A 15,170-nucleotide genomic window follows, 5' to 3' on the forward strand; every position below is an offset into this window, starting at 1 on the left:
TATACTTCTATTAAAAGCTTCGACGAAATTAGTCTTAACTAGATTTTATATTGTGTAGTAAGTCAAATATCGGGTTAAAAGCAACTTTAATGTTTATTTATTTATGCCATTTCTCATTTAGAAGAAGAGTTATTATATATTATTTGAATAGTTCAGATATTCTTATGGAATGTTATATTAAAATTTAGGACTAACAAAAGGAAGTTGGTAGGGTTTGGTGCTTTCAGGATCAATCTAACATTACCTATAAGACTAGTCCTTACTATAAAACGGATAAGATTTAGTCCCTAGTGATTATAGTAAAATAGATGATCTAAACGGATAAGATTTAGTCCTTTGGATCTTTGAAGAATAATATGTAGGTAATATTAAATTTTAAGTTCTGAATGCCTTGTCTAGACATTAATAGCTGCATACATTTGAACATATGTATGTATTTGTGCGACTTAATATACATATATCTTCTTGACAAATATTTATACCCTTCAGTACCGGTCGCCGCAAATTCCTCAGAAAATCCGAGGCAATTTTTGAGATGTCGCCTCGGATTTTCAGGGGACATGCCATACAAATTACCGGCGACATTTAACATTGTGTGTCCTAGCGCCTCGGACATTCTATCGATTTTTCGGCGACATGTCGACGGAATGTCCCCGCAAAATAGTGGTTGATTTTATACCTCGGATTTACAATCGACATTGCGGCGACATTGTCGATAGAATATCCCAGCAAAAATTTACCTCGGATTTACAATCGACATTGCGGCGACATTGTCTATAGAAAATCCCAGCAAAAATTTACCTCGGATTTACAATCGACATTGCGGCGACATTGTCGATAGAATATCCCAGCAAAAATTTACCTCGGATTTACAATCGACATTGCGGCGACATTGTCGATGGAATATCGCCGCATTTTTTCAAAAATAAATAAAAACTTGACTTGATTTGGTTTTTTAACACGCATTAGTTTTTATTTAACAACATATGTATACATTTAAATTTGTTTATTTTTATTCTTAAATATATTACATTAAATTTAAATATTTATGTATATTTACATTTTTCTTAAGTTTTTATTACTTTACTTCTTTTGGCTTGTGCCAACCAATGTCTTAGCACATTCTCCGCCGGCTCATCCGGAATCGGATTTTGGATGGATTCTAAAAAGAACAAAATTGATTAGGGAATGAAAAATTCAAAATATTAATAACACTTACCTTTATTACTGTATACACTGAATTTGAAAAAATTCAACAGTTCCTGCCCCTACGAAATTTAATCGCGAATGAACAAAGAAACGAAAAGTACAAAGCGACGCGCGCAGGAGTTGGAAAAAACAATAACAACAATGCACTGACGAACGAAGTGAATTGGCGTAGACAAAAATCATCATGCTTTACTCTTCCAATTTTTTTTTTTTCAAATGAGAAATATATATATATGTATGTACAATGACGACATTAGCTCGTTCGGGTGCCTTCGGCTAACCTCAGCATGAAATGCGCTGGCAGAATTTTTTTCTGTCGACGTCAGTAGTTCGGAATATGTGGCGATTTTGTCACCGGCGACATTTGGTACTGAAGGGTACTTGAAGATTTGTCACATTTATCTTTACTTCGCAGCCATTTTGTTAGTATATTTCACATTGTTTGTTTTCTGTTTGATGGTTTTGTTGCATTTGTATTGTTTGCCTTGCCACCGCCTTGTGTGAATGCAACACACACACACACGCACACACAGACATAAATCCTGAGGCTCCTTCGTCTCCTCCTTCTGGCTCTTGATTTATGCGGTATAATTAACGTTATCTTTTGGCTGCAAGTTACAACAGGCGTTTTGCACGCAGCATTAATTTAGCAAATCCATTGAAAATCGTCTCGAATTAATAAAACCAAAAACAAAAGAAGCAAAAACGAGAAAAATTAAAAAAAAGTTGTAATAATAATAATAAAGAAACGAAATCCGTATAGAGATAGGATAGGAGAAACAATAGCAATTGTGATGGAACAATTTTTGTTTGTGATGGAAACTTAATGAACTGTCAATGCCGTGCAACGTTGCGTATGCGTGATTTATGAAGCAAACATTTTTGAAAGCGAGAGAAACGTATGTTCAATATGAATACTCTGCAAATATAAGTAACATGAATTGCAGGAAACAACCCTGAGGGATAACTGCATGTTGTCAGAGTCGATATAAAATAACAATGATATATGACTGACTGAAATGTTTGCCAAAAAAAATGTATTCTTATTTTTTCGCCATTGCATTTGCGCCGACTGCATAATGATATTGGTGGAGTGGAGTGGAGTAAAGTAAAATGAGCTCCTGTGGGGAGGTAACAGGACGCTCTTAATGCATTTCCTGTCTTTTCGGTTTGGGGCGTGGCATGTGAGTAATATTTTAATGAAGACACGGGACAACATGCCGCCGCGGAATTCCTTTTCGCCTACGCTCCTCAAAGCACTTTATCAACTTCCGGCATGTGGATCCGCGCGATGACAACGGTGAAAGGACGATGTCGACGATGCCCAACAACGTTGGGTATAGAAATGACGGAGAGCGGCAGACGAAAGGACGAAAGCAAATCAAGCGTGGAACCAGGCTGGGGGAAATGCGCGGCATTTTGCCACATTGCATTGAGGCAAGGCGAGGAAAGGCAAGGCAAGCCAAGCCAAACCAAACCAAGGCAGGGAAGGCAGAGCATGTGCAACGTGCTAAAGTCTGGCAGCATCCTTTGCCTCACCCTTTTCGCTTGTTCCTATTCCGTCTTCCTTCTTATCCTTTTGCATATTTTAGGAAGTGATTGCACAAATGCATAATTTAATGACAAGCGATTGAGGAGAGGAGCAAAGATAGTGGGCTGGGCTTGCGTTTCGATTTGTGAAAGAGATTTGCTTGTTGCAATTTTGATAAACGTTTCACTCGGATAGAGATTGCATTTCAAATGCAGACAAAAGACAAGAAGGAGAAAGAAGCGTTAGGGAAACATCATTTAAAGCGAGAACCATATAAAAGTTAATAGGTTGAGTTCCGTTAAATAAATGTGAGCGGTTTTTTTTTTTGTTTTTGACTTTTCCCCATCTGAAGTAAATGCGAACCACAACAGCTTTAGCCCATAATAGCCAATCAATGATTGTGCTAGCAAAAGCCAAACAAAAAACCAAACATCAAATACCAATGGCAAACAAAAATCAATCACAAAAAGAAGAAAGTAAGAAAATTCAAGAGAGACTAAAAACTAAACCTCACACTCTCTTTCTCTATCTACATAAGCAATCAAAGAAAGAACGCAAAGCTGGCATCCCTCAGCACTTGCTTCAATCAAAAGTAATACACATTACAAACAGATATGTTTACCCTTCTGCACGTCGCTTCGTTGCGAATACTACGGCAGGCACACACCTTCTCCTCCTGCTGCTTTAGCTATTCCTTCACACACTAGTACTCAAACAGCTGCTGCTGTTGTGAATATTTCTCTTTTTTTAAATTCAAAGTTATTTATATGTCATGTGAAATTGAAATTGCTGAATGTGAATGCCGCCCGTCCGCCTGCCTTCCTGTCTGCCTGCTTGACTGTCGCCTCTTTGTCAATGCTCCGAGAGAGAGAGAGAGAACAAAAATCGTGACGCCAACATCAATTCATCATCATCATCGTCATCCTTGGAATGGGATAACTACTATCATTGATTGAGTTAAATAACTGTTTCGTGATTGGTGTTGTGGAATTTAGTTAAGCAAATTGTCACTTATATCCATAACTTGAACATTTTGTGTAAATAATACTTTTCACAAACTGATATTGTGACTTTCGTAAAAGTCACAGTTTTTACAATTTGGCATCTCCAATTCAAAGATACATATTTGCCATCGAACGAGACTACTTAGGACGACATTCATTTGAGTGTCACCAGAAAGAGGGAGAGAGTGAGTTAAGGGAAGAGTAGGGAGATGGGGAGAGTGCAGAAGCAGACTAGTCTAAAGATATTTTGAAAACATTGAAGTAAAAATATATAGATAAATGAAATGTGTGTGTGTGTGTTCAAAGGCGAAGGATTGAAGGAAAATTGTCACTTGAAAACTGTCAAGTTTGAAAAGAAAACGGAGTGCAAGACTATAAGTGAAGAGGGGGAAGGAAAGCGACTTGATATAGGATAGATAGAGTTTTTGCATTTCTGTGGCATGTTTAATTTTTAGTTGTTGAATGAAGAGTTTTTTTCCGACTCTGTCACTTCTCCTATATAATCCTCCACCCACGACGTCACTGTTCAGGCATATTGATTGATGAAGTCTCGAAAGGCCAACACTAACATCTGTTAAAATCCTGCCAAAAAAAAAGCAAAGTAGAAAAACCCAAAAAAGAAAACCAATTATTGGGCAGGCAAAACAGGAAAGGAAAACAAAAAAAAAAACAGAAAAAACAACATGATAAACAATTATAATGAGTAATTAGTCAAAGTCGACTTAAAGCTCTCCAGAACCCCCAACTGTCCCGCATGGCCCCAACCATTAATATACTTAATTATAATGGGAAAGCCTTTTTCAGCGCTGATTTCGATTTGTGTATGCGTGCTTCAGTGTGTGTGTGTGTGTGTGTGTGTGTGTACATGGCGCCCCCCAAAAAGTAGGCAACATTAATTTGCATATTTTAATTTGCATGGCGAACACATATTAAATGCATAATTTTTGCTATTTGCAAGTGTGTGTGTGTGGGTGAGTGTGTTTGAAGGCTTCTAATTAAAATTGGCTTAATTTCCAATGCCCAAAGGGAGGGTAATAAATATTCTATTATAATTATTGGTTGCCTTTTTTTTCGTCTAAAACGCAAAAAGATACGCAGAAAAAAAATGAAGAGGAAAACAAAATTATTATATCATAATTTAAAATTGATCAAGAGGCAAAAGTTTTAGTTTGTTTTTTTTTAAGGCTCTTGACTTTCAACATTTGTTATTATATATATACATATATGTACATATATACATGTATATTCCAATATTAATAAAATGTTTTTTGCCATTAGCCTAAAAACTAAGATAGAAACATTTTTAATGACAAATGAGCAGAAAATGTAAATCAAATGCCATTAAAATTGCTGCCTGATGGTTTTAATTGCCATAATCATTTCGTAGATAGAATAATTTTACATCGATAAATACAATGTTTATATATGTATCTGTTTTTAAAGCCAAATTGCAATGAAAAAAATTTAAGAATTGTTATTGTATAGATATTTTAAAGTTTTTCCTTATTTAGCTATAATTCCAATTATATCAGTTGACTTCATTCGGTATAAGTGCTCTTGGATTCTAAGTCTATGTTATTTATAAGATATATCAAATATGATATGACAACATTTCCCCGTTTCAATGGCAACTTATGGAAATTGATGTCTCAAAAGGATGCAAAGGAAAAACCTACAAGAAAACTTGAAGTTGAAGCTGAGTGATGTGTTTTCTTGATATTACGCGGTGGCAGTGGCAGCATCATCCATCGGCTGGGGTTGGGTTGAAGTGAGAGTGATTGTGGCAGTGGCAGTGGCACTGCCAGTAGTAGCAGGCTAACTGTCACTGACATTGATGATGACGTTTGGCCCAGAGGGTGTGGACAATGTTTGTCATCTCCTTTTGACAGAGTGTCATATCAAATGAAGACAGACAGATGCCACGCCTCCACTGTTTTCATCCCGGAAGTTTAGCAAACTAACCGACGAAGGAGTGGTGAGTGGGAAGTGGGGAATAGAGAGAGGGAAGGTCGAGTGGCTAGCTGAATGAAATAGGAATCCCTTCAAGTGGGAAGCGTTTGCCCTTTTTTCTATGCGCCTTCCGCACATAAATGAGCTGCACTTTGCTGCACTTAATTGTGGTTCAGGGATTGTTAAGGATTCGAAGAAGAATTTTAAGTAGTTGGCTTGATTGTTTTGTGGTGGTGGTGCTGCTGCGCGGTGTGGTGCAATTCAAAGTGGTGGTACGGTGGCACTTAAACTTTTTCGGTTTCATGTTAAAGTTTTTTTTATTTTTTTGCTAGCGATAAGCGGCAATTTTCCTCTCGAGTTTCTCTCTTTCGCGCTTCTCCTGTGGCAGCAATTAAAGTGCAAAAAACAAACTTCATCTTGCCAACTACATAAAAGCGACCAATTACAACAACAAAATGGTATAAACATATATATATATATATATATATATATATGTATATTTTAATATTTATGAGCTACAGTTAAACTAGCAAGCCATGCCATTTCATTGCATTCCATTTAAAAAATAACTAGTTTAACATTTCCATTTAAATAGAAAAACCAAACCAAAGCCAGTGAGAAATTGAAATATTTGCTATAGAGATATCCATTACTTTCATTTCATTCACAAAATGAATTCAGCAAAATTCCAGAGATGTAGAAATTAAAACCATAAAATATTTTGCAATCACAACCAAAAAACAACCGAATAGAACAGAACAGAAGAGAACAAAATACAGACAGAGAGAAACGACATTCTAAGTAACTAAATGAATGAAATGCATTTTTAACACATAGACTAGCATTTAAGAAATTAAAAGAAGAAGGAGCAGAAGTGGTATCTGCATGATCTCCATCTCCATCTTGCCCACTTTCAATGCCGGGGCCAACAACTTAACAACTTTGGCCTCAGGCCTCCAAAGAAGCTCAACAAAACAAGGAGAATCGACGGAATGAGCTAAAAAGGAGTTTGCAGTCATATTTATGTTTTCATGGCGTGTGGGCGTAATATGTATAAATATACACATACATACATATATACATATGAATATATATACCTAGCTATCTTACTTGCTTGCCGTTTTTGTCAATTTCGCCATGCAAGGCATTTTCATTGCCGGCATAACCCTTCTGTGTCTGTGCCTCTCTCTCTACCTCTCAGCCTCTTCTCGAATTATTCCTTCGGGGCAAAAATCCTGAGCACGAAACGTGCACAAGTCCTCGACCAAGGATAAAATAGATGCATGTGCAATGCGAAATGAATACAAACAAACAAGCCAACAAGAAACACAAACAAACATCGAAGAACAAGAAGAGATACTGATGCAAAAGGCAGCAAGAAAAGATAGGTAGCAGTCAATGAGCTATATATGCATAACTAGATATGGCAACGTGACACGATGCTACAATTTACATATACCTACATATAGACATACATACATATATGATTGAATAATCCTTAAAGCAATATATAATATTTACTACTCAATCCTTTGACAAAGACACTCAAAGGATATCAAATCAAATCAACATGCAATATATCTTGATTGCTAAAGTTAAACAGCATATTGCCTGCTTTATCAAAATTAACATTGATTGGTCCTAGAGGTGCAAAAGTTATCAAAATTGATGAATTTTAAAAAGTATTTATGCCTTAAATCGATTGAAAATTTTTGTATTTTTATATTTTCATACTCATCGATTTTTTAAATGTCTTACTTGTCTAAATGTCGACGAATTCCTAAGTCAAGCTGGTAAGAGGATGAAAAAAACTGTTTGCAGCGCATTTAAAATCTTTTTTTTATATCAAAATATGTGAATTTATTGCTTTGTAAGAATATAAAGCATGATTCTTAATATAATTCCCTCTATACGTTCCAATATTATACTGAAACTTTTATCACAGAGGCTCTCTGATAGTCGGTGTTGATTTGAACACTTAAGTTTTCTGACCTGAATGTGTCATATGAAAAGTTCAACGAATTCATCAGAATTCATAGTCTGTTTTATTATTACTATTATTTTTGTCGTGCCATCTTGTCTTGTTTTGGTATGTATCTTTGCTCTTTTCCTTACGTTTCTATACGTTTTTATTTTATTTTTCTCTTGTTGTTGTTGCCAATTGCAAGTTGCATGTTGCAGCTTGCAACTGCAGCAAATACAAAATGTGATTTAATGCCCTTTGGTGTTGCATGCTAATGAGGCAAAAGAGAAAAAGTTTCTTTTCGTTGTCCTAGCAACTTTTTTCTAGGCACGTGCCCTAAGCAAAACTGAAAAAAAAGAAATTCAAAAAACCAAAAACCAAACTATGCCTAGCAATGTGACAAGAATATTTTCTGAAAACAAAAATTGTATGCAAAATAATTTTGTATTTTGCTTTCCAGAGCAGGTCTGTTATATGATGTTGTGCTAATTGTGTGGCTAGCTAGCTAGAAAAATGGCATGAAGAAACTAGGCTATGCTCTCGAATACGTGACTGAGAATATTGCAGTGTACACTGTGAGGGTAACACATACAAATCCGAGAATGGTAGACCAAAACCAAACACCGGGAACAGTTTCCCGCTAAAACCGCAATATCCTAATGCCGTCTTTTATGACATCAACCCACGACTGAACTGAACTGTGACTGGCTGACTGACTTTTTCGATCATTCACCATAAAAGTTTATATGTAAGGGAATACTAGGGTGAGAGATGGAGAGGGAGAGAGGGAGTAGAGTAGCCAGGCAATTCTTCAATTTCAAGCTCCCTGTGTCAGTTCTTCGAAAAGTTTCAACTAAAAAGTTAAGCTTCAACTATTTGCTAGTCACGTTCGCGTCTTGATAACTTGTCGCCAGCTGGAAATCTTTGAGGGAGACACACAAACACACATACACACACATACGCTAACAATGTTGCAACAGTGTTGCACAGACCGACACCATGAAACATCAGCAGGCAGCTTAAGCAAGCGATGAGCCATGAGCCATAAGCTGCTGCCTTTGCCTCTGCCTCCTTTTTACATTCAGTGACTTTTTGTCATCCTTTTCGAAATTTTGGCCACATTTCGTGGCCACCATCTTGCGGCTTGACACTCAACGGATTTGAATCGCAGTGGGAATTATGCAAAAATTTTAGCAAATAAAGTTTTCAGTGTTCAGTCTTTAATCTTTAAAAATGATTAACTCTTATTCTAGATTTCTTGTAGCTTGGAGTTGATGGCCGCTAATGTAGTGCTCATGCATGGGTTATAAGTGTTCTCTTTCCCCTACGTACACCACTTTCAACATGATAATCGTGCCCAGAAGACATTTAGCATAGCATAGCATCATCATCATCTTCAACTTCGTGATGATCATCCTGTCTTGGTTTGGTTTTTTTCTAACCAGAGCATTCACCATGTCTCTTTTGCAACTGCTTTTGGCGTAACTAATTTTTCTCTTGTGTTGTTTTCGACGTTCTTTTTTTTTTTTCTTCTTCTGCTATTTTTTGTACGTTTATTCCCCAAGTTTCAAGGTTTTTTTTCCTTGCATTATGCATTTATTTTTTCTTCTTGTGTCCAGGAGGAGAGAAACTGTGTGGTGTGGGGGAGGGGAGCAGTGTGGGGATGGAATTGAGAGGCGAACGTGTTGCCCTGCATTGTTCCAAAGCGCTAAGCAATGTTTACGCTTACAACATTTATTTTGCATGGCATTCCACTACCCCTCCTCCTCTCGCCTCGTAGTCTAACCTGGTAATGCCAATTTTCGTCTACTTCACTTGCCCTCACCCTCATCTTCTCCTTTCTCTCTCTCTCTCTCTGTCTTCGTCTCTCTACTAAATGGCTGGAAGGCATTGGCTTCTCTTTGGTTTTAGTTCTTCATGGCTGGGAAGTTGTTACAAGTTGATGCTAGAGAGATGCAAGCTGAAGTGAACTTCATAGTTTTTGTGCCTCGAAGCAAATTGAGTGATTATCAGTTGGCTGCCTCACCTGAAAGGTAGAAAACATAGGGGCGGGGGAGCTACGAAATCGCGCATTTAAAGTTAAGTTTTGATTTAAAACTTAAAGAGTGCGTGCAAACATTATATGCTAAAGTATACATCTGGCTACGCTTTAATTAGCCCCAAAGTCATTGAACTTTAAAATAGAACGAACGCAAGAAGTAGATGGTAGACCTAATAAGAGGAGTAGAAGTAGGTGGAGTAGGCGGAGCAGCAGCTGTATTAAGGGTTACAAATTGAAAACTAACCATGACGCTAGTTTTTGGCATATTAATTGAATTAGTTCTTGTTTTGCCGAAAGCAATATCTCAAACCACATACCATGAGATGAGAGAATATTACTAACTTAAAGCTGTGTGGTGGGAAGCTTCATTGGGCTCTTAGGATTTTCTATTCAACGTTGATATGTTGTCAAGTAAACTGTGGATTGAAGTTAACTGTCTTATCTGTAAAATAACAATAATTTATCAAAAGGGATGCTAATAGTTTTTGTTTTCCCCAAAGAGCTTAACAAATCAAATGAATACCAACAAAGAAACAAGTCAAAATTTTATGTAATTTACTTTGGTTAGTTAAATAAATTGAAGCCTTATGTTTTCATTTCATAATTATACCCTTGCAAAAAGGGTATATTCATTTTGGTCAGAAGTGTGCAACGGATAGAACGAAGCATCTTCGGCCATACAAAGTATATATATTCTTGATCAGCACGACGAGACGAGTTCAACTAGCCATGTCCGTCCGTCCGTCCGTCCGTCCGTCTGGGTCAACGCAAACTCCTCCTAGACCGTAAGAGCTACAGAGCTGAAATTGCACTGAATTGCACGTAGGATATATATTGTATATACTGCAGGGGTTGTATATCTCGGATTCAGCCGGATCGGACCACAATATCATATAGCTCCCATACAAACCCCAAAGTCACGAACAGTGACTTTTCTCAATAACTTCGTTATTTTTTCTGTTATTATCGTGAAACTTAATATTAGAGAGTTTATTATGCCTATGAACGACTGTGCCAAATTTGATCAAGATCGGATGACTATATCATATAGCTCCCATAGGAACGATCGGCCGAAAACAGTGACTTTGATTGTAGGCCATTCTTTTGCAAACATAAGCCTTTTTTAGATAAAACGTTTTTCCACATTGATGGCTAATAGGTAAGGAAAGAGTACCAAAAAAGTTGCAAGGGTATACAAACTTTGACGCGGTCGAAGTTAGTCCCGGCCCTCTGGTTTTTTTTAGAACACTGAAATTAGAAGAAAAAAAATTATATTTCCTTAACGTAGCTCTCGATAGAGGAGTTGTCTAAATGGCCCAGTCATTTAGGGAACTAAACAACGAGGATTTAGGTTCGAACCCCAGGCATAGAGTAAGTTCCTTCAAAATATGGAAGGATAAATACTAATAATGCTTAGTGACAACTAATAAAATGCCGACAAAGAACTAGTTTCTACTTTACTTTTAGATACAACAAAATATATCACAAATATATGTAAGCATAGTTCTTTTTTTTTCGTCGTTTTGGCCATATTGAGTTGGCCTTTTGACATAATTTATAGAGCCTTTTGCCAAAATGGAACCATGGAATTTGTAAGTGTCGTCATACTGTTATTTCTTTTAGCCCGCCAACAAGTTCTCAGACAGTTAGCCAAACAAATTGCAGCCTCAACACTAAGCTATTGCTGCTCTCGACCATGGCTAATGAAAAGAAATATTAAATTCTCACGTTCCGACCAAGTCGAACGAAGTTGTAGTCTCGTCCCTGTTGGCCCCACAAAATACAAAAGAACGCTTCAGACAAAAAGGTAAATAAAAATTGCACAAATGGGCTGACCTTTTTAGACAAAAAAAAAAAAAAAAAAAAAAACCCCAAAGAAGAAGAAGCAGACGACTGAAGAAGTCAGTCTCCAATCCTCGCCTCGACCGACTGCATCGTTAAAGTCCAAAGGCAAAATAAAACGTGATTCATGTTACTTATCACCCGCACAGAATCAGAGAAAGAGACAGTGAAACACAGAGAGACCTACAGAGAGCGAAAGGGAGAAGAATACATTGCTGGGATAAAGAAAAGGGAGTGGAAGCGAGAAAAAAAAATAAAAAGAAAGAAAGAGAGCGACAGACAAAAAAAAGAGAGCAGTAGGGAGGGAGGTGGGCAGGGAGAAGAACACAATTGGTTTCCTGGTCCCTGCTCAGCCATCAGTTTTGCCCTCTGGCATATGAGAGACCCATTGCATGGGCCTTGGATATGGATGTGGAAATGAATGTATGTTGTACTTCATCAATGCCGAAACAATTTGAAAATTTATGCTCACGACCTTTTCTAGTGGCCCCCCTCTTCGCCCTGCCTTACTCTTTGCTCCCCATAGATCTCTATACACTTACATATGATGAAGCAGAAAAGAAAAAAAATGGTTTATGATTTGACTAAAAGAGAATTCTTCTTAGATCATTAATGAACATCTATTGAATTGGTCTAACCTCTGACTGGCTCTATGAGATCATCATCATCATCCGTGAAGTCGCAAATTAAACGAAATGAGCCACAGTTTCATCAATTGTGTACCAACAACTTCTTCTTCAATTTTGGCAATATTCGACTTTATCTTGCCTCCGCCAAACAGAAATCTCAACAGCTGCTCTCTATGAAATTTCATTACCAGGCCAGCCAAAAAGCAAAAAAAAGGGGCCCCACAAACAAAAGAAAGTTAATTGCCCAGACCATTGAGAATACAAATCGTGGCAAAAGGCAACAGCAACAGCGTGGCAATGGCAAATTGCGCTCAGAGGGAAACCTTCAAGTGGATAGGTAATATTTGGCCTTAGTTTTCTGACAATTGCTAATTTTTTTTTTTGTTTTCTTGTTGATGCGTTTTTGTGTGGCTGCCAATTAAAACCCTCCCAATCTCAAAGCCCTTCTGCAGAACTTCATGCTGCTTTTGCTGCTGCTGCTGCTGCTGACAGGGTAAACTTTTAGGCGTTAAATGAATAAATGATGGGGCATGAATGTCAATCAAAGTTTCAGCTCTGCAAAATGAAGACAAACAATCGAACCGAAAATAAATCTAGCCCCTTCTAAACGAATGATGATGAGTCATGTTTTTAGGTTTACTTCCATTAGCCCTGGGCATAAATTATTACCCTTGCCACGCCCACAAATTGATAAAGTTTTTATCACCCGCCAACCAACCAAACAACCAACCGACCCACCGCCCTGCTCCATCCTCTACATACATACATACATACCTCTAGCCAGAATCAGCAGCAGCACTAACAAAGCCTAATGACAGTTGGCGAAAAGTTTTGTTCGTAAATCCAAAATCGATTTTAATGGCATGGCAAATAATCGAATGGAAATCGGTTGAGCGAGTTATTTATAAAATAGAGAGATAGATATATAGACAGATAACAAAATGTGATGATGAGGCTAAGAGAGTTAGCAAAGATTTCAATGGGTTTGCAAATAAAATGGAATTGATTTCTCCCATTGAAGATGAAAATTGATTTAAATATGATAAACACACACACACACACACACGAACAAATCGATATAAATTTTTGCCAGTTCCGATATACACTATCTTATATTAGTACTCTTTTGAAACTATAATCGTCTATGAAATTTTACTCCTTATGGGTTTTTGCTCCTTAAAGCATGCTATGAAAGTAATCGACACCAATTCGATAATTTCTCTTACAAGTTTTCAAACAGAATATAATTGGAAATAATTTGGACAATATTTTCGTTTTTATAATTTATGGAAAACTCTTTTAACCTTTTTGGTTTTTATAACAAATAACTGAAACCTACGACCATTAACGGAAGAGAGCTTCAAACTGGTCTAATCCGATAATTACTTGAGATTATATTCTGCCTGTAAATAAATTGATGAAATAAAAACTTTTGGCAATGAATGAAATAATGTGTAAGCATTTACTGATTCGAGCCATATATGAATGAAATAATAATTTATCGACTTGTTTTTGTGTGTATGTGTGTACTTTTTTTTTTTTTTTTTTTAGCAAAAACAATTTAATGGCATTTCATAGTTTATAATCATTTATGTTTTCCGTTAGTCCATAAAGCGTTAGAGCCGTCACACGCAAAACAATTTACAACTGACTAAAGAACTAGTCATAACTTTTGATTTCCACTAGCATGTAGTGAGAATAGAGCAGACGGAAAGAGAAAAAGAGAATCGTTGGCCATTTTTATTGAAAAGCATAAGAAAAAAACTGACAATGCAGCAGGTGGGCCTATTAAAATCTAAGGTATTGAGTAATTAAAACAATTGCTAAAGTCACAAAAGCTGAAACTGAAACAGCAGGGAGCTTTTGTTTTTATACTGGACGTGGGGAAGGGATGGTGGAGGGGAAAGGGGGAAGCGGCGGTTCGGTTGAACAGACAGCAGGGAGTCCAATGTTGATGAGGCTTAAACAGATTTATGCCTGTGGTTTTTGACCATGGCGCGTGCTTTACTTAATTGTCATAATTTTTATTTTATTTTAGCAAAGAGCAAAAAAAAAAAAGATGACAGAGGCGCACAAGCAGAGCAAAATATTTAATTCCCCAAATTGGGCAAAAGGAAAATTCTTGCTGTGGCCAATTTCATTTTTGTTGTTTTTCTGTTTTTAGCAAGCGGAAAATGAATTGAACGTGGAGCACAGCAAAGCAAAACAAATTGGTTGAAAATGGAAAGAAGAATGTTAAATAGAAAGAAAACTCTCTCGTTATTTTATTAAACATTTCTCTCAGACCCAAATAAATAGAAGTTGTTTACCCATTATTCTCTTAAAATATTTGAATAATCAAATATATTTTCTAATCATCATCTAATCTGTTTTTTATGAAAAGCAATTTGACATAGAACTTTAGTTTTATTTCATTCCCCTTGCCTTATCAGTTGCAGGATGTTTCTTAAGTCGAACTTAAGTTTGTGTTCTCAGATTGTTGCCTAATTGAAAATTGCAATTAGAACGTTGTTCGATTTATGCTAGCCAATTCTTCGTTTGTCCAGCTAAAATGTCATCCATGTCGATGGATGCCAAACTCTACTTTTTGCAATTAATTAAATGAAACTTGCTCTAGTTCTTTTATTTTCTCTTCCTTTCCTTACTTACTGCGACAAGCAAAGGGACGTAGCAATAATGAACTAAAGATATTGCAAGTTCTTAGTCTTGGTCAATCTTGGCCTGTTCTCTTTGACAGCAACATTTGAGGCATCATCGATTGATAGTGTTGGCGAAAAACTTTCAATTTATTTTCTCGCGTTGAAATGTAGTGGATAAGAGAATTACCGCATCATTTGCAAACCCAGACCTAGGGAAAACTAAACATACATAAGCCGATTTCAAAATAATTTAGTTAGATGTCAGAAGCGTTGTGGCTTACTTGGTTGTTGTTAACTTTTTCCTTCCTTTCCACACACACACTTCTCTTTATCTCTATCTCTGTCCTTCAGATGAAAACGTG

At 36.8% G+C, this 15,170-nt stretch overlaps 1 long non-coding RNA gene across 1 annotated transcript; it reads right to left on the reverse strand.

The window, feature by feature from the left end:
- Nucleotides 1–946: 946 nt before the first annotated feature.
- Nucleotides 947–1,445, reverse strand: LOC137580084 (uncharacterized). The gene is made up of 2 exons (XR_011032935.1): nt 1,220–1,445; nt 947–1,162 (listed from the first exon to the last, which is right to left on the reverse strand). It is a non-coding gene; the product is annotated as an uncharacterized lncRNA (long non-coding RNA).
- Between the last annotated feature and the right edge of the window lie 13,725 nt (nt 1,446–15,170).

The sequence above is a fragment of the Drosophila tropicalis genome, unplaced genomic scaffold (genome assembly GCF_018151085.1).
Source record: "Drosophila tropicalis isolate 14030-0801.00 unplaced genomic scaffold, ASM1815108v1 contig_805, whole genome shotgun sequence".
Taxonomy (NCBI): domain Eukaryota; kingdom Metazoa; phylum Arthropoda; class Insecta; order Diptera; family Drosophilidae; genus Drosophila; species Drosophila tropicalis.